The sequence below is a fragment of the Serinus canaria genome, chromosome 5, assembly GCF_022539315.1.
Source record: "Serinus canaria isolate serCan28SL12 chromosome 5, serCan2020, whole genome shotgun sequence".
Taxonomy (NCBI): domain Eukaryota; kingdom Metazoa; phylum Chordata; class Aves; order Passeriformes; family Fringillidae; genus Serinus; species Serinus canaria.
In genome coordinates, this window is record NC_066319.1 from 36796821 (window position 1) to 36817106 (window position 20286).

The 20286-nt window shown below is 38.1% G+C and overlaps 1 long non-coding RNA gene across 2 annotated transcripts; it reads right to left on the bottom strand.

Moving 5' to 3' along the window:
* Positions 1–6633: 6633 nt before the first annotated feature.
* Positions 6634–18628, bottom strand: LOC108961319 (uncharacterized). Of its 2 annotated transcripts, none has more exons than XR_007777844.1 (4): positions 18422–18628; positions 13072–13190; positions 7443–7540; positions 6634–7017 (listed from the first exon to the last, which is right to left on the bottom strand). It is a non-coding gene; the product is annotated as an uncharacterized LOC108961319 (long non-coding RNA). The 2 variants fall into 2 exon arrangements; XR_007777845.1 differs by lacking the exon at positions 18422–18628 and adding an exon at positions 14980–15294.
* Between the last annotated feature and the right edge of the window lie 1658 nt (positions 18629–20286).

The window sequence follows — 20286 nt, forward strand, 5'->3', positions numbered from 1 at the left end:
CAAGAGCATATTTAAAGATAGACAGGTTTAGGGATCAGACTTTTCCTGTTCTATTAATTAATGAATGAGCACTCATTTCTTACCTGGTTTTATAATTAAAGTCGCCGCTGTGCAATTGTCAGTACAGGCAAATTTAACTTCTGAGAAATCTCTAGCTGGCAAGAAAAATTACAGCTGACTTACAGCAGTTACTGAAATGCCAGTAAGATAGCAGAGGTGTCTGGGTTGGGTTCTTGTTGACTTTTCTTTTTGTGTGTGTGTAGGTGTAGTTTGGGTTTTTATTTTTTATTTTAAATTGTGGAATCAGAGACAACAAAAAAACCTTATAAAGGGAATAAAATCAGAATTCTGGTTCTTCATACCTGTTTTGGATCAATATGAATACAAAAATAATCTTCAACATGGGGGAGTGTGATTTTGCTTTATCTTATTTAATCTTCTTGCCTTTTTATTTATTTTCCACTTACCTATGAGTGGAAAATTTTTAAGCAATTTAGTGAGCATACATTTCAAATCTCATGCCTTATCTCTCAAGAACTATGGTCCTCCATTTTAGCTTTAGATTAAGATATGATACAAGTTAAACAAAAAACAGAAACCAATATTCTTTTTAAAAGTTCCTGAGTGAGAAGTTACAATGTTTCTAAACTACTTAAGATAATTAAAGTGGTAAGTTTCTGCCTTTTATTCCTATCCTACAAGTACAGGTCCTTTATAGTAAAATGTAGACTTTTTTGCATCAGGAAGATAATAAATCCCATTAAATACAAGGCATAATAGTTTTATTAAAAATAGAATTAGCATTTTCACATAAAGATCACAATAAAATATTTTGGATTTGGGTTTTGGTCATAAAAAATTAATACAGATGTAAGCTTTTTCTGTATTGTAAGTTTGATAATTAGGAACAGATGTTCAAGCACTTGGACATCTTACCCTATATGTAATTACTAGAACTGTCTTCCTAATCATAGCATGCAAAATTGATCACTTACCATACCTAATTAAAGCAATTTTTCCTCCTAATGCAGAACCATGAAAATACTGTTCCCTGAATTCTCTTCTGAATAGCTTGCTAATAAAACTTACACAAAAGATTTGTTTTGCTCTCTTAAATTAATTTTTCTAATAAAACTCATCTATTTTGTAGGACATTTGCCAGATGTTATTCTGAACAGTAGTGCCTAAGTTTTACTTCGGCTGCATAAAATGTAAAATAATGTTCATGTAAAGTTTTACAATTGATAATTTATACACATAAATAGTTGTAGTGCCAACCTTATAACAAAACTGCATTTAGTTTGTCCTGCACACAGTTCTGAACACCCTCATGCAGAGCGTAGGGTTTGATCTATTTAAAATATTACTTTCTTTTTTTGTAAATAAAATTTAATCAAAATCTAGACAGTCATGGATTTCTGAGGATCATGTGGGAGGCTGCTGCTTGTGCACACATTTGATTTTCTGATAAGCAATTTTTTTTCTAATTGCAATTTCTTTCTGATAGCAAGCACTGATAGCAAGCTACCCAGCCACATAATAGCAGCAGACACCAATGCTATTAGGTGATTTTCATAAATCAAGAGTTAACAGCCAAAGTCCCAGTAGTTATCGATCCCACTTGCACAGCTTTCAGCTCATGTTAGCCAAATGCTGTGCCAGCCCTCTCACACCTGAAAGTCCTTGTCCTGGTGTTTAGAACAGTGTGCACGAGGCTTTTCCATCTCTGACATGAGGCTCCAGCTCTCTTTGCTGGCCAAATGACATCACTTTTCACTAATTACTTGCAACTCAGCAAAAAAGAACAATACTTGTAATTAAAACCTGCCTTTTCAAAAATATTTTTCTGTTTCCAACTAGCTAGTAGTGTCTTTCCCCAGCAAAACTTTCTAAAGGCAATGCAGAAAAGAAAATTTAGGCCTTCATGTAGTGCATTAAAAAAAAGAAAACTCTTAAAGGAATTACGAGTATTGTGGAAAAATACTGTCAGTATCTCTTTTCATAAGTGTTGAAATTTTTTTTGTGTCCTATGGGAAAACTTAAATGGAATTTGTGTTACAGGCACAAGATGGTGACTTAAGTGATTGATCAGGGGGTTTAATGGAGAAAGGCCTTGTATAATGACTTTCTTGCCAATTTAAAGCAAAAGGAGTGAAAAATACCATAACCAAAAGAGTTGACCAATTATTTAATTCATATATATTTAAACCATTGATTTTGTAGACAAGCCAATGTTCCTACAACTCAAAGCAAGGATCCAGCTATTCCTATTGTAATGCCAGAGTGGATTAATGGACTTTAATTCACATTTTTCATCATTCTTCCACAGAGAAGAAGCTGATGTTAATATTTTTTCACTGTCTGTTTGACTGTGAAATGTTAGCATGTCAGGATGCTAGTATGTTCAAACAGAACCCTTGGATATTGCAACCATAATCTCTCTTTTGAAGATTATGGAACATTTTTGTCACCAACATTTTTTTTCCTGAGGGATCTTTTGAGCTGCCTTTCCTGAACAGACACTGCAGTAATTAGACACAGTACAAAATGTCATTCTTACTTAATAAACAGCTCAATCTCACTTTGCAGTCCCTTCATTGCCTTTTTGGGGATATCCAAGTCAGAGGGTAAGTAGCTATTTACTGCCAAAAACCTACTGGGGGTTCAAAACCAGCCTCAAGGACATCAAGCCTGGACATCACAGAGCAACAGCACCTTGGGAATGTGGGTGCTCAAACCAGAGAGGAGCAGCTGGTATCTTCAGTGGAGATTTACACAGGTTAAGATAATTTGAGCAGATACAGGTAGCTGCCTTACACAGAGACTGCAGCAGCCAGGCACATCTTCAAAGCTTTATGTCTGTGCTAAATAATCCTCTACCTAATCCATTCTTGAGCAATTTTCTGAGAAAATTATGTTTTGGTTTTTTTTTTTTTTTGTGGATGTATGGAAGAAATATAAATAGACGCTACCCATGACTAAACTTGTCTTCCCATTTTGTGGTTGTGAATGGAAACTTCACCTGGGCTCTTGTCTGCACTGCTGTGCTCTGAATGATCAGATGGTGTGATCTGAAGAAAAAAAATCCCATCTTTAAAATTGTTCTTTTTCTCCCTTCCCTGAGGGAGAAAGAGATGTTTATGTTTTGAAAAGAAAGATTTTTGACTGCACCCTTACTTAACTAGGAATTACTGAGGATGCCCTCTGGCTTGGGGGTGAGGAATCACCTGAAGAGATCTGTGCCACACTGTGTTGTCATTTTAGAGGTTGATTTACACTCTTTGCTTAGGCTTGATCAAGGCATGAGTCTATCCTGCAGTCCCAGGAGAGTATTCTTAAGGTCATGTTATATCCCAGAAGCTACTCTGCCTTTATAAGTAAGAGAAAACTGCCTCATGAAAAGTCCGCTGAAATCTTGCATGTGACCTCAGTCAAGTCTTGGGGGAAAAAAGAGATTTTTCGTAGCAGATTTATTGCTTTTATAGAGGCCAGATCAATAGGCTATAGTGTATTGATCCTAGAGTGGATTGATTCATGTTCGTCTTTTTTCTTGACATTTTTGTTATAAACTTGTGTCTTTTCCATGAAATACAGAAAAGATAAATCAACATTTTAAAGATAGTCTTAAAAGTAAGCTGCTGTTTCATCAACAAGCTGTCTGAGTGTATGTGTATTATTAAATATGTGACCAGGAGTAGATACAGCATCAATGATAAGGATAGGTTGATTTTATAGAGAAAACTGGATCATCCTGGTAATCTGTCTAGTATCACCAACACATTTTAGTGCAAATGAACAATGTACTAAGAAGCAAAGAACATAGATAAGATCTGGGTCTCAGCATGCATGTATATTTAGATGAATAATAGCTAAACTGTATACTATTTTATGCTCTGGGATCCACAGTGATTTTCAAAAGGCCTTAAAGGTCAGGGAAAATAAGTTTGCTTTGCAGGGTCACTGCTGAGAAAATAATGCAATCACGACAGAATTGTTCATCTGAACATGGAAATTATGCTATGAGAATTTACTTTGCTCTAGCAGAAATGTGTGTGCATCCCACCCAAATCTATCTGGCACTGACACATCCTGCTGACACTTTGGCACACTCTTTTCTAGTAGTGCAAACCCCTCCCAGTGGGCCACATCAGAGCAGTGGAAATGGTGACTTACACTGATAAAGCCATCTCGGGGCAGGTCACATCCCACAAAGTGTCTGGTAAATGTTCTGAGTGCTGATATCCATAATTCAAAGACAAAGTGATATTAAAAGACTTTTTATATTATGAGATGCTACATTTCCACTTCTGTTCCCTGTCAATGAACATGAAGTGCATGGTCAATAAGATACAGAGAGGAAGTCATGGATTGTCTTGGACAGAAAGGCAAAGTGCAATAAATTGAAAGCCCAGCATTGGTCCATGTCCAAACCTAACACAGAGACAGAGCCCAGAATCTCACTCTGATGCCTGAACTTTATTGTGAACTCCACAAGAAACAAACTCAGCTAAATATTTGGTACTCATGCTCTCTGTCAAATTCCTGACAAATAACCTTGAATTCAAAGTAATGTTTGAATTCACAGAAAATTTTCTTCACAGAAAATTTTGAGTAAGCATCTCTGACCCTACCTTCCCAGCTGATGAAAACATGTATGAGTGAAAAGGTGGGAACCCTCTCTTTCTTCCAGCTCATTCACATGCTTTCAAATTATCTTCCATTTCCTCTCTGGCAAGATTTATTATTTTCTGATTCCCCACTATCCAAAACAAACAAACAAACAACCTCAAAACCCCAAAGATTTTCTTGAAAATAGATCATAAGTTTCCTTAAATTCACTAAAATCCTCATTTATAACAGTTCAGTAATTTCCAATGAGTGGTCTCCTCTACCTCACATAACACCCAAAGGCAGCTAATTATTACCAAAAACTGCATGCAAGAGCAAAAGGCAGTGCTTGGGGAGGCAGCATTTCCACCTCAGTGATATAGTACTCACTAATTTTTAAAGCACATGATTCAATTCAATAATGAAAAATATTTAAATCCTATGAAGTGCATTATATAGTATTTTCATGACAAAACTAATCTTCTGTAATGCCATCATATAGAAAAGTAGAGGAATGAATTATATATAACAGATGCATGCGAACCACACTTATTGATTATGTTACATGTGATGTGAAATGTGATGGACACATGTAAGCAAATAAGGGAGAAGACATCTAAGACTGCCTACAGAAATTCAATCACATTATTTCCAAGATAACATACATGGTTTTTAGGTAGAACAGGATTTTTTTTTCTGCTACAAACTCAGTCACAGGTAAGTAAACTTGTCTTGTGTGTGCATCACCTACTCTCTTTTTTGCTCACAAACTTGAGTAGTGGATTGTGCCGTGCATGTTTCAGGTCATGCTCTGTCTGTTTTAACACTTGATAGAGGTACTGCAAAGGCAATATTTATTCAGGGCATGGGAAGTAGTGGCATCATCTACAGGAAAATGTCACAGTGCTCTAAAGAACTTCTCAGCCACTGGGGGTCTGCTCTGATTCCCCAGCGCAGATGCAGGGTGATGAACCACTATTGGAGAGGGAGAGGGGAGGGAGCTACAGAAGCCTCTAACAGCTCACTGGAGGCAGCCACACTCAGTCCTGTAGTTTATAGCTATGGAAACCTGTTAGCACTCATGTACTTCAAGGCAGTATTTTACAAGATGCTTAACAATTTGCCAGCACGGCACACAGGAGGAAACTGAATGTGGCAAGAAAGGAAAACATTCCTCGTATTATTCCACCAGCTCTTCAGAAGGCTGTAAAATATATTGGTGTAATATTTTCCCAGCTTGGGTCTTGCCACTTAAGGATTTCTCTTGAAAGATATTCCCTCAAGGATTCTGTCTGGAATTGTTTAATATCTGTCACTAAATACTTCTTCTGCTTACCCTTCCCTGTCCCTTTAGATCTGTATTCCCAGGAGTTTTACAATATGCTGATCTTGCACAGTAAAGAAAAAAACCTCAAACCCAAGACCTTAACTAGAGTGTTTGCTTCAAGGCTCTAATAAAGGTTTAAATATATGTTTTTAAGTAGGGGAATAAAACAACCAGGAACAACTATCTGTTCTTTGTTTTTCCTGTTCAGCCATGACCTCAAGAAGCAAATTTCTGCAATCTCTTGCTACCCCTCTGAAAAATTTCTGGTCACGGTTGGAACCATAAGAGAGGGGGGAAAAAAAGAGCAGTGATCATATATTTTGTAATCTTATGTCCAGAGGCCAGCAAAAGACCAACAGGAATGGTAAATCCTATGGTATCTAGAGCTTCACAAGGAGTGAAAAGTAACTGGATTTCTTCTCCAATCTAGTACAAACCATCCAGCTGGAATGGCAAAAAAAGGCCAAAAGACATGCAGCTGGGTGCAGTCTGGACAAGGAAACATAAGACAGAACTACTGGCAATCAGTATGCTGCATTGGCAGGAAATATAAGCCCAGACCATAAGAGCCAGACATGCAAATCATTGCCACCAGCAAATTCATACATCACACTCCATCAAGTCACCTCCTCCTTCTGCTGTGGAACTCTCAGTTGACTTCATCATTTTACAACAATGTCTTGTTAATAAAGTTCAAGTATTTGTAAATCAATGTTCTTTTATTGTAAGTGATAACCATAACAATAGATAGGAAATGAACAACAGAAAGAGTAGAGATAAGCACCAGGGTGCAGCCTTACAATCACTTTTGTATCATGATCACCGACTCTCAAATTAGTGTTGTATTCCCCATCACCACCCAAAATGGCAGTCCACCCACATGCCAAAGGTGAACATCACAAATTTTATGTACCAAAAACTAAACAGGAGAGGTAGTCTCACGTATTTTCCTTGTTGAACAGCAGCCATATTATAAGCCATATCCACTTGCCTGTTGACTTCTTGCAGAGCAGCTCCACACCCTCTGTGATCACCTGCCACTTGTCTTCCTTAGCAGGAAGAGAGCACAGCATTTCATCAGACTGGAAAAAAGAGAGACAAGCAGGGACAGCTATTATCTCGATTAGTATCATGAATATCAACTAGGTGATTAGGGAGGGAGAAGTCCTTACTAATAGCTTTGCCAAATGCTTCCTGAATTGCCTAATGCTCTTCTCCACCCCAGGCTGATGGTACTGAGGCACTCCCAATAACCTGCTAACGTGGGGGTAACTAGCTCCTGGTTATCTCCCCAGGAGGTGGGTGAGGATGTCTAAAAATAGCACCCACAATCAATTAGGAACTTGGAATAAGTGCTTGTGGGAACTCTAGTCTCCCTGTACATTTTCTTGCTGAAAAACCACAGCTCCAGGGACTTGATGCACCCGAGGTTTTTTGTTTCATTCTGGGCCAATATAGTAACCAGATTCACCAAATTGTTCATCTGCCTTGAAAACACAGCACTCACCAGCAGCTATGCTTTATTCCTCTCAGGCTCTCATGTTCTCCACCCTTGGGCATAAACACTCCTGGAGTTCTTCCCATTGCAGCAGCACATATGCTGACCTAACAATAGGAAAGTACTTAACTATTCAGTCCTCATCCGTGCAGGTGATGATGCACTCAGGAATGAGACAGTCAAATAAATTAATAGGTTAAACAAAGCAAAAGTCAGAGTTGGAACCTCAGCTCCCACTAGAATGAGGAGAGCTGGGTTACAGACAGGGCCTCAAGACCATCCCTGCTCCCAGAGGACTGGCTGCAGGGTGCAGGGTCCCTTTGCAGCTCTGGGGAGCCCAGGCAAGACTGACTGGGTAGACACCAGAATTGCTTGCATGTATTTTTGAAAATGACATGCCATTACCATTTTTCACTTGCATCAAAGGTGGTTTTTTTCTCTGTGGTCTGTGGAGCTAGACTTTTCTCTGAGTTTTAACAGCAGCAACTGAAGCCTGATTAGTCCAACTAACTTCTAATATGTTGTCCTCTGCTAATCAAAAATTCATCTTTTTGATAAGGTGCCATTTATACCTGGGAACATAATGAAAGGAAGCCTATGTGAATTGTCAAGTTAGTCTGTGCCAAAACTCTTTCTAAGGTAAAAGCACTAACTTCTTCTAATGAATGAAAATATTTCATATAAATATTTCATATAAATGTCCTTGTTCTAACACTAAAAGGGTTACGCCTTCTATTCTGTTAAATTAACAAAAGCACTGTTACTATTTCCTCCTTGCTTGCCAGTGTGGTTTCCTCTGCAATAACGTCTGTGACACCACAGAATTTTTTCAAGACCTAATTAATGATGTTAGAAGAAAATGCTAGCTCACCAGATAGTTTGAGGAATAATGTAATTTTTACGTACATATATATATATATATATATATATGTTTGTTTAGCATCTTGAATCTTCCTCATGTCCCCATGACTCTTGTATGGTAGCAGTCCTGGAATGCAAAAATAATCTAGGGAATTTCTGATCACTAAGTTTAGGGCTAAAGAGCCAATAGTTTCAGTATGCTGCATTGTTTAGATGTGAGGTTAAATTCAGAGATCAGTTGCTTTTCTGGAAAACCAGTCTAAACAGAGTTAGGGTATGCCAGTTCCATTTGTACTGCCTGGCATTGGACTGTGGAGGGAGGACCCCAGGAAATGCAGAACAGTTTATTTAGGAGTGCACTAGTTTGGCTAGGAAAGAAAAAGATAGTTTTTTATTTCTAATTCTCCAATCATTAAAATATTTTCTGTCACCAGAAGGAGAAGGGTTAAAAAAGATCACTGGTTTTAAAGAAAATACATTGACTGAATTCTTCAGAAAACCAGAGCTGATATGTGAATTTAATTCCAACATCTTCAAAGGAGTCAGCTTATACAAACTGTCTTATATAAATTAAAATGTTCAAAGGATCTGGTTCACTGTAGTTCCTGAAAATCAAATGTATCCCAGTTCAATTTTATAAATTTTTATATCTAGAATTTTCTTCTCAACCCATGTTAATGTCTCTCTTGTTCAACCCTTTTTATCTCCTGACCTATTTTCAATGGAAAAGGAATTGACTTTTAGTCATATTCTAACTCTACTGAAGTGATCTTAAAGGTCTCTTCTAACCAAACTAATGTATGATTCTTTGGTTCTATGACTGCTGAGTTTGGCCAGAAATCTGTGCCTTTAGAATACAGGGGCAGAAATCTGCTGTTAATGGCTGTAGCTAAATCTATAAAAGACTGTGAAGTAAAACCAGAGTTGTATAATCTGCTAGACTTAAAATAATAGACTTAAATGCATTACTGTCACTGGAAATAGCACCCCACCACTGGGAAACAGAATTAAAAAATAATTGATTTTAGCTTTATTTATTTACATAATCAGGGCAAAAGACAGGTAAATTAATAATAAATTTTGAAAAGATTGCTCAAATACATTCTTCTATGGCCTGTGCCAGATTCCAGTAATGACAACGGTTTAACAAAAAATATTGTGACATGAGCAAAAGATATAAACCCACATCTCCATCTGCTTTCTTTTACCCAATCTCTGTAATCTCAAATATGATGATGTGAAGATAATCTGGGAGTAATAGAAAGTGGTTCCCATAGCACAGCAGCACCAATTACTCTACACCTTTTCCAGACCAGCTAGTGTTTTAGATGGCTTCTCTTGGGTAACCTGAGAAGGTTCACAAACTAATAATATAGAATACTGTTTTCTGATCTTTCATGCAAGACCTCATGATGCCTTATATTTACCTATAATAGCCTTTGAATATGATTCAGTAGTAGATCCTAAGTTTTCCACAAGCAATTTTCAAAGCCCTGTGTTTATGGAGCTGGTGGCATGTTTACAAAATTGTGTAGCATGGATTTAATATTACACCTAGAACTGATAAATTAGTGTATATGAAAAAGACAAGTTTTCCTATCTATGCTATTCAATTTGTGCTGAAAACATTTAGAGTTAAGTAAGGAAAAGCAGAAGAAAATAATGTAGGTTTTCCAATGCCACACACCTGACTTACCATTCCTTTCCCTAAGCAGATTTAGGTAGACATAGTGCAGACTGTGAACTCCTATTGACAGTAGGCAGAAGTATAAAATGGTAGTGAAACTGGTAACTTAAGCATTTCCAAAGAGATTGCCTATTGTTTAAGGCAGGATACTTTTAACAATAAAAGAAAGATCTATGCAAGTTCATTTGTTAAAGATACTGTAATTTTCTATTAGCAAGATGTACTGCATTTTGCTATTTTATGGCAACCAGTGCTATTCCATTGTTCTGTAGAAAAAAATAATCTATAGAATTGTCAATTTCTTTTTGTAGTAAGGACAAAATAAGCTTTCCACATAAATTAAACTAGGTTGAGATTGTATATTAAAAAAACCCAAAACATTCTCTTCTGATGCTATCTGAAAACAGCAGCAAGTTGCATCCACTATTACCACTTTTTTTACACTGAAATTATTGTATGTATAGGAAAGGCAGCTGACAATATTAAATCAGTCATGTTATATACTGAAATGGGAAGTCAGAATTACATAAAGAAACAGAAACCAACAAAGAAAATTCTGTAAACTGCATTTTAATATGACAATAAAAGATTAGGCTTATGATGACAAAGACGAAGCAGAATATGAATACTAGCAACTTTTTAGTAAATGTGCACTAGGGCACAACATGAAAGTTGCTTTGTAATGACAAAATTTCTCTGACCCCAAGGTGCATTTGATGCTGGAAGACATTTCTATGAAGAATATTGTTTTCTTGAAAAAAAAAGAGAATCATAATTACTCTTTAATTATTAGCGGAGACTCATGACAAAATACATCTGCACTCAGAGTTGCTAATAGCACCCAGTTGATGTAGGTCTTTGTTCCTTCCACACAGCTGAAGTCACATGAGGATAACATTGACCTTATTTCAAGGAAGAATTATTCATGTCATTTCTTTTAGTTATAGGGGTTGCTCACCCAGTCACGCCTGACTGAAATGGAAAGCATGGATTTACAAATTCAGTGCCAGACACACTGGGTCGACAGAGTACTTCATTTAATATGTAAAATTAGTTCCAGAGCTGTGAAAGGCAGAGGAAGAGACAGATCCAGCATGCTCACTGAACTCTATGATGTGAACTCGACTATCATTCAGGACCTCAAGCAGTCACCTGTCAATTTCTACAGTCTCTCCCCTGAAGACTTTTTCTCTCTATCCTTAGCACAGTCCATATACTTGTCTAGCCACACTGCTCCATTAGTCATTTGTTTTCTTTCCACTTCCACTCTCATCTCTGCACTACCATCTTTCACACAACAGACCCTCCAAACCTGGCATTCTTGAAGATGCCTTTAGAGGATTGCTCTCGGAAAAGTAAATTTATTCCCCACCCATAGTCACCAATCCTTCTCTTTTCTTTAAAATCCAGGGAAAGAAAACAGAAACTGACATGCCAAGGTGACAAAGGGCAACTATGCTAAGCTGACAATCGAATTCAAGACATCTACAGTCTTCAAAACAGGATATCCTCCATGTCTTCCAAGCCCTCTTTCCCTCTTCATTAAGTCCACCTTTACTGTTAATTGGAATTTAGCCAGGGCAACTACTTGTAAAACAAAAGGCTAAAATTACAAGGAGTCCAAACCTTTTTGGTCCTACATGTGAGATGAAAGACGCCTCTGCCTAGCAAGTAATGCTCCTTACTCTTCAAACACAGACCTTGGGATAATTCAGGCCACCCCTAAGTCCCTGCTGGAATATGGCCCTGAGAGAAGAAATTGTATCATCAAGTTGCTTTCATTTTGAGTAAAGAGAATCCATGCAGTAGGATAAATACTGTTCAACCACTACACCTTGGAGTCTTGTTCAGAGTAGACAATTATTCCTATATACAGAAGCTTTCATGGATTTTCCCTGCAGGTACCACTCTTATATTCATAAGACACCTTATTCTGAAGATATGTGTTCTGTGTTGTCCACTTTTGGTAAGATATGCTATGGGGCATAGCAGGGGTGCCAGTTATCTCAATATTTATTAAGTGACTCATAAAGGTCAGCAAATGACAAGGATTGCTTGTTCTGTCATACACCATTACTTGAGTGGGCATTACAGCAAGCAGCACTTCTGCTCACATTTTAATCCAATGTGAGTGCTGTTTTCCACAATGATACAGTAACAGGCAAGAGCTGCCTCATCACAAGCTTTCTTTGTGGAACTTCAGAGCCCAAGCAGAGAAGGGGTTAGCAGTGCTGCTTTTACAGGTCATTTTGGTATTGGTATGGAAAGTAGCTAAACTAACAAGACTGCAGTTTTTCACTTGAGCATCTTTCTATTTCATCTCTTTCATGTAAGTGCATCCATTTCTGTGTTTATTACATCATCTCACTAATACAGAAAATAATTGTGAAACTTTCTTTCAAACAAAGCTCTGCATTGTTGACTCTATTTTATCTTTGCTGCAGTTATGATAAAAAAAACAAGTATATGAGCTATAAATGGTCTTGTCACAGCCATTATCTTTCTCCTGATGGCTTTTGAGTTCAGCATGAACTATTTACACGTAACCTTTGGAATCACAGAAACAAGGGCAGGGAAGGACCTCAGGAGGTCACCCGTTGCCTCTCCCTGCTGCAGGGCAGATCCAAAGAGCTAAACCTCAGCTGAAGAGGTCTGAGCTCTCCCTAGCTGTTACTATCTGACCCATGTCCATACAATAGCTGCTGGTGGCTGTTTACCTCAGCTTCAGGATCTGATCTGTTTATAGCTGCTTTAACCTGAATAGATGATGTGATCCCTACTGTGCATTGCATGTGCAGCTCTTTTCATTCCATGCTCTTACAGTCTCCTTTCACAGTGCTCTGTGTCCTCTGCAGGTCTGGAAATCTACACATTGCAGTGGAAAGAAGGACATTTCCACTGTCCCTATAACCACTCTGTGATCTACAAATAGTTTCATCACTCTCCATGTCCTCACATATATCCTCTGCTTACACAAGCCTGAGCAGTTATAAATAACAAGACATGATATTTATGATATCAAAAAGCCACAAAATTTCCCAAGAAACTAATTGCCCAGCATAAAATGAAGGAAAAAAGGGCAAAACTTACGATGATGCAAGAAGTGAGCAAAATGAGTGAGACTCAGTTTCCTGCTTTTTTTCCTTTGCAAACCACTCAGGCCCAAGTGTCATTTTGAGAGCTGACAGGTAACACATGACATTCCACAGCTGAATAAAGAAGACATTTTTGGGGAAAAGAAATTAAACGTTGTGAATTAACTTTACAGATCAAAAGCCAGCAAAGCACAGGAGGCTACTGAAGAATAGACGTTTTCCTTATTGAATTCTTCTGCTAACAAATATATAACATATAAAATGCCCAAGAACAAACTAAATTCTTCATTACTCATGGCAGATTAATTAACTTCATCCAGATTATTTCTAAGAATCGTAATTTTGGATGATAGTCATGTGAAAACCAAAAGGGAATGGAACTTGCTGGAAATATGTTTAACAGTTTGGTTTGGAACAGAACAGTGCTTTTAACTGCTGCGAGTGGAAGACTTAACAATGCTGTTCTTTCTTGTCCTGCAGCTATTTACTTGCACACAGATATAACCAGTCACAGCAGTACTGTTCCTTGGAAGGGAGACTATAGCAATTGTTCCTGATGTTACAGAGTCCGGTGGAAAGTTAGATTTATGCAGAAAGTGATTTATGATTTTCAGAGGGAAAAGAGGTGTCAGCACAATATCTGCAGAGGATGCTCAGCTTTGGAATGATAACCCCAGAAGGGACTATGGGTATGCAGTTTGGCTGAGGATCTGCAGCATGATGGACCAAGATCACACTTCTGTCCTTGGCTGTACCTGTCTCACAGGTTGCAGACATCTCCAGCACCAGGGCTTCTAGCCTTGCTCTGGGCAGGTCTCATTAGTAAGGATTTGAAACTGCCTATGGCATCCAGTGACTCAACTTCTATAATGACTCAGTGTTGCAAGCTCATGGAACTCAGCCAGACTGAACAACAGTGGAAAGTTTTCAAGTTTCTTTTTCTTTTCTCAGACAAGATTTTAGTCTACCATCTACTTCTCTGCTCACAGATCCCTGTTCAGAGCCCACTGACCATTCATTTCACAGATCTCACTGCAAGATGCTTCAGTTTTGAAAATTGCTCAGTTCCCACAGTTATTCTATTCCTAGCATGTGAACAACATAGTTACAGCGTTCTTCCTGGGGAACATCCCTCAGAGCATGTGATCTTTTAAAGGAGACACCAGAGATCCGTAATCAAATGATCAGATACGAGCTTACAAGATTGTCCTTATGAGGAAGCATGATTCAGGAAAGCCATTGCTGGTTTTAGAACAGTAAAGTTTATGTATGATATTTGTGTTGCAAGGCGAAGCTCTGTATAAGCAGATGTTGGGTAACGAAGGTTCAGTGGAAGCTGCACTACCCACATCCAACATTTCCCTCCCTATTACGCTGCAAAATTCGTGTTACGCAGGCACAGGCCTCCTGGAAGTGCAGGCAGCCTTTGTGTGACAGACTGCTGATATTCATGCAGAAAAGCAAGACCACCAAACCTTTGCACTTGTCAATATTTGTACACTAGCAGTTGGTGGCTAATGGCTTAACACATTGATTCTTGTTGCCACCCTCCCCCCTGTATTCCAGGAAAAATAAGATCCAGTTTCCCAACTCAGGGATTAGAAAAAAACCAAAAATGCAACCCAAGCCCAGCCTCCAAAATAAATACCCTTAATTCTCACAGAGTCCTGTACATCCACATGCACCCCGGGCCTTTCTTAAAAGCAAAAACAAATTAAATAAAATACCAAAACCAGAATCAACCCCACTACCAGCAACAAACCCATCAAGGACTGTGAAATATACTTCAGATGCAAAGCCTTAGTGTTTTGGCTGTGCAAAACAGGACATTTCTACTTGATCTGGAACCAGAACTTTCAGAGTCACATTTCAGTAGCCCATCAGCTGGGTCAGGACAACCTACCCAGTGCTTCCCCACCCAAATCTTGCCAGCAGGTATTTGCATCCAGCTTGCAGCCATGTCTTGGCAGAGGTGGGGACGGGAGGTTCAAGCATCCTCAGCAGTGAGATATCACCTCCTACATCTCTGAGCAGCATTACATTAACTCAGAAGAGCTGCCTCTCATCGCTTCCACTTAAGTAAGGATGAAGTAAACACAAACCAAATTAATCATCTGCAGGAGCATGGTCAGCACAGGCATACCTAAGCACAACAACCTGCAAAGGGCCAAAGACCTGGAGGTCAACTCCTTTGTCTGCCAAGATGAGGCATGGTCTTCCCATCCACTGAGGTCAGCATAAATCATTACAGATAATTTCAGTCCTCTTGTTTCAGAAAATGGCTGGCTTATTAACTAAGAATTCTCTGCTTGGCAAAACCAGATTTGTATTGCTTTAAGTGGGCAGCCACATCTCATGCTACATCAGGGTGGAACTCACCAGTAATTATAGTTTGGTTTCCTGAAAGTGTTTGGTTTCAGTTTCATGTTTGAAAAGAAAAAAATGGAGATGGGAAAGGGAAAATAAATATGGCCCAAGGAATCCTCAAATTCTTTTATACTGTGAGTTTTCTGCCAAGGCTATCCACAGAAACAGAAGCAAAGGAATGACATTTACAGTGAAGTGGTGCTTTGGCAGACTCTCTCTTTAAAAAACTGATTTTACTAGAAGCCTTAACACAATTCTCAATTTATAGCAAGATTATGGCAAGAATAAAGGGAGAATACAGGGCACTCCTTCAAGGATCCCATTCTTAGGTCTGGTGGTGCCAAGAGGTGCTGTGTAAAACCTATTCCCTCTGCCTGGACACAGTTCCAGAGGTGGCTGATGCATTCTACATAGCAATAGTCAAGGTAAAATCCACAGATGCCAGAAGCCAGAACTGAGACTGAGAACAACCATCTTCTTCAAGAGTGTCTTCATTAAGCAGCAGCACAGCAGATTTTCACCCTACATTTATTTGTTCATATGCAATTGCTTGCTTATTTATTTATCTGTCATAATTATCTTCACCTATTTGTAAAGGTAATTATGACAGTGTCACAAGTATAAGCCAAAAAATAGAGTTACTTTTTAAATGAAAACGTCTCAATTTAAAAAAATGGAATTGCAATGGAAATGTGTATTTTCTTTTTTTTTTCTTTTTTTCCCTCTTTTTTTTTTTTTGAGAAAAGATTTGTCATTTTTGCTGAAAATATTTTTTTTTCAAGTTTAGGTGAAATAAGTTTACAAATCAGTATTTTGGCTCAAGACTTACTCAAATCTTATCTTTTTTGGAGGATCCTTTTGTAGAAAACTACCTGAATACACAGGATTGTGGGTTCATTCCTTTTCCTATTATTTTTTAAAGTTTTTTACACAGAAATTACTCATGGTTTTGCCAGAAAGATAATGCCTGTAAGTATATTAGCCACATTCCTTAGGCTACCACAAAGACATCAGTATTCATAATCCAGGGTGTTGGAACCAGGTGATCTCTAAGGTCCCTCTGAAGCCAAACCATTCTGTGACTCTAGTGCTATGTTTCTGGCTTTTAAGACAGACATCTGAAATAGAAACAGCAATATTTAGCTGAAAGTCCTCTGCATTATTTACAAAAGATGGTCAGGTAACAGAGTGAAACAAGTAAGTTGCAAAGTGGCAGAAAGCTCCAGGTGAGGCTCCAAGATGATAGGATGTTTCACTGAAAAAATAAAATACCTGACCACTTGAGCTACTACAATATATAGCCAAAATAAACTACAATTATTTATTCAGATGATGCTCCTTGGCTTTCCTTTCAGGGAAACTGCCAGAAAATAAATGAAGTATTCACTGAGTCAACAACACAGGAAAAACACTTAAAGAAAGATCTGAAGTCAGAATATGCAACACACATCATTTAGCTAAGCAATATACTGAGATAAAGTTTAGTTTTTCTTTGGCTTACTAGGATTGCTTTTTATCATTTAAAATTTAATGGGTTTATTTAGAACAAAAATAATTAAATAGTGGAGTGAACTATGCCACCAACATAAAAGGTACACAAAATAATTTTATTTCCATTTATGAGAAATATTTTCCTCTTCAAATTTTCTCATTCTTATCAGTGTTACTTGGCCAGTTTAGCCTTTAGTGATTTTGCTACATGGTTTGTTATACGCATGGAAATACACCATGTGAAAAGGTGTGTGTGTTCTGGGTGCTAACAACTGCTGCCTTGTGTGGGAAATGTGTGGGAATGCTCTGACTTGCCTTGGGCCACCTTCTGGGAGATGGGCACCAGAGGAAAGTCAGTCTCTTGTCCTCTGCTGCCAGGATCCATCAGTTTCAGGAAGGGTGGGATGGTGGCAGTGACAAGCATGGAGAGCCAGGTGCAACGGGTCACCTAAGGAAAGGCACACAGGATGCCATGGCATGCCTGCTTCTCACTGCCACCTGCATGCCACTGTGTGCTGGAAGTAAAACAGGCACTGGAATGGAAAGACAATAAACCCAGCTCCTGTAAGTGCAAGTCCTGTAGGGTTAAAACACTTTCTGGGTAAAATCAGTTAAGTGATGCCTCTGATAGGGCACCCTGTTCCTTAACGCCTAAAGCCTGACTAAGGCAAATGACATGAAGACAAACTAGATTAAAATGTACCCTGTCTACAGTTTATATGTTTGTTCAGTAGATTAGCTCATACCTACAAAAACAGTGACATAATTCTCTCCCCTTACCTTTTTCCTGAGAAGGTCTGTACCTCTGGAACAATTGATGCAACCCTGTACATGTTTTTCACTGCCTGGCAGCAAATGAAACTCCCAAAATTGTCTCATTAAACCTGACTAACATTTGGGTCTAAAGCACTCCAAATGAAGAGCGAGCCAATTTCTCTGTAAAAGATCTATTAACAATGAGAGAAACATGAATAGAGAAGTTCTGAGGAACCCTAACTTGCATTCTGTTGCTAAGGGATACACTTCCTCAGTATACGTGCTCCCGTGTTCTCAGCAAGTCTGACTCACAAGAAGTCTGGTTTTCAGTAAATAATGAAAGCCCTGCACTAATGAAAACAATGTAAGAAGGGTCAAAAATCAAGTAAAATAAAATAACATGCAAATTAAATATTATTTTACACTCCAGACAGTGCATAGGGTGCTTTACCATCGGAGTGCTCTCTGTAGTGTGCACAATGCACCTGGAAAATTTATGTTGAGACAGACTGGACTTTGTTCCATTTCAAAGTGATGTTTTCACTGCTCTGCTCCCCTTCTATTGAGTCCAAACTGCTCCTTTCTATTTGTGGCCCTTTTTGTTCTCTGCAGCAAATGCCACTGCCAGATATCTTTCTCCCATGATATCTCCCTATCCCTCTCACTTTTCATAACCTCTACTTGTTACATGGAATGGCTTTAGAGACACAAAGGTTAAGGTCAGAACTTACCCAAGTGACTTCCACTTTTGGATGTCTCCATATGGGGTATCTGAACTAGTGACTTCTTTAGGTTGAAGTTTTTCTTTCCCATGAAGTTCAGAGAAAGCTACTGGCAGTGGTAACTTCTAAAACTTCTGGGAATTATTTCTGAAAATTTTCACTAATCTTCTTCACCCTAAAGGTCACTGCATGAGGCAAATCCCAAGTCCTAATGCTGGTCTTGGCATTTGCTGGGTGAATTACAGAGGAAAGCCACAACCAACTTCCTCCTCCATAATTGCAAGCTTCTCTCCCTCATGCTGTTATGCTTCCAGCAGCATGACCACTGGAATTACTGGCTCTGGATTTCCTATGGTATTTCTCTGAAACTATTCATATGAGTGAAGATAATAATGAGCTTAGAGACTGACCTTAACCAACTAGTTCAAAATATTTTCAATTATGGAAGCTATGTGCTGCAAAGTGCACAAAACATCTGCTTTTTAAAACCAACACAGAATATATAACTATATTATTACCTATATTATTACCTGGATAACTCTATAGATTAGTAATCAAAATATACAACTTGAAAATCTGAGACAATTATAAAAAAAGAAGCGATCTATTGCAATAAATGTGGAGAAAATACAGAATAGGAATTTTACCTTTTGTTCACCTGCAAACCAGGTTAAGGGAAATTTTTTTCCTATTTTCAAAAGGTCATATGCACAGCTATTAATCCTGTGACTCACAAGTCAGAAAAAGGTCAGTGGGTTTTTCATGTACACACGCTACCTATTATAATATAACAAAGTTAAAAGAAAATCCCCACTGGGGCAAGATAATAAAAACCGGAACAGAAATGTGAGTAATAGAGGAAGAAGAAAAAATTTAAAGGAGCTAACTTTAAAATGCAACATTGTTTTTGATTTTTACAACACAGGTGTTACAACAGGGAAAAAAAAACCAACCTAAAATATTAAAAAGTATCTGTGATTTTTTATGCAAACACAGGAACTTTCTTACAAATCCCTTATCCCAAGTTATTTCCCCCTTTTCTCTTATTGCACTTACTACTAAACTTCCCACTAAAATAAATAATTTCTATAAAATCCTGTGTACTAAATCCTGTAGTCTTTGTTCAAGCAAAAGTCCTACTGACTGCAGTGGAAATTGCATTTGAGCAAGGCTTTGATCAAACATTTCATATTCTAGAATGCTGTAAGTGGAGCAGTGGGAAACTATATCAAGCAGGTGAAAATTTGCATTTAACACCTGTCCTTCTGTAATCTGCTCTTCCTAATGCACTCCACATCTGGAGGGATACCATGCTAACCAGCATTTTGGTAAAACTCCTCTGAATTCAGGAGTCTTCATATGTCTCCTTCTTTGCCACCGTACACAGTTAAATAGAGAGGGACGTGGGTTTAAAGAACATTTTACATTATGTGCAGTTAATTTTGCCATGTTTGTTATCAAGTTTACAAATGCTAAACTCTGGAGTCCTTAATGCAAAAAGACTTTAATGTAAAAAGAGTGCCCGTGGTTTTATGAAAATGATGTCTGTGAGGTGTTTCTGTTTACTTAGAATTCCAAACAAAACTACAGCAATGTAGCAGTGCTGTTGGACTGGATCCTGCTTTGGCTGGAACAGAGCACACTGAAGTGCTCTTCTTCTTTTTAAAGGTCTCAGATGTAATGTTGTCTTACATTTCATACCTAGAAAAAGTAAATTGGTACCCTCCATGCTAAAACAAGAAAAGCAGTATGATAAGGAGGAGAAATAAGTCTTAATGGCTTAATATAAAAAAAAAAAATTGACCCCTGGATTAAGTGCTCTTGACTGAGGTCAGCCAATACTTTGGCATAAATGGGGTCACCAGTTGACCTAA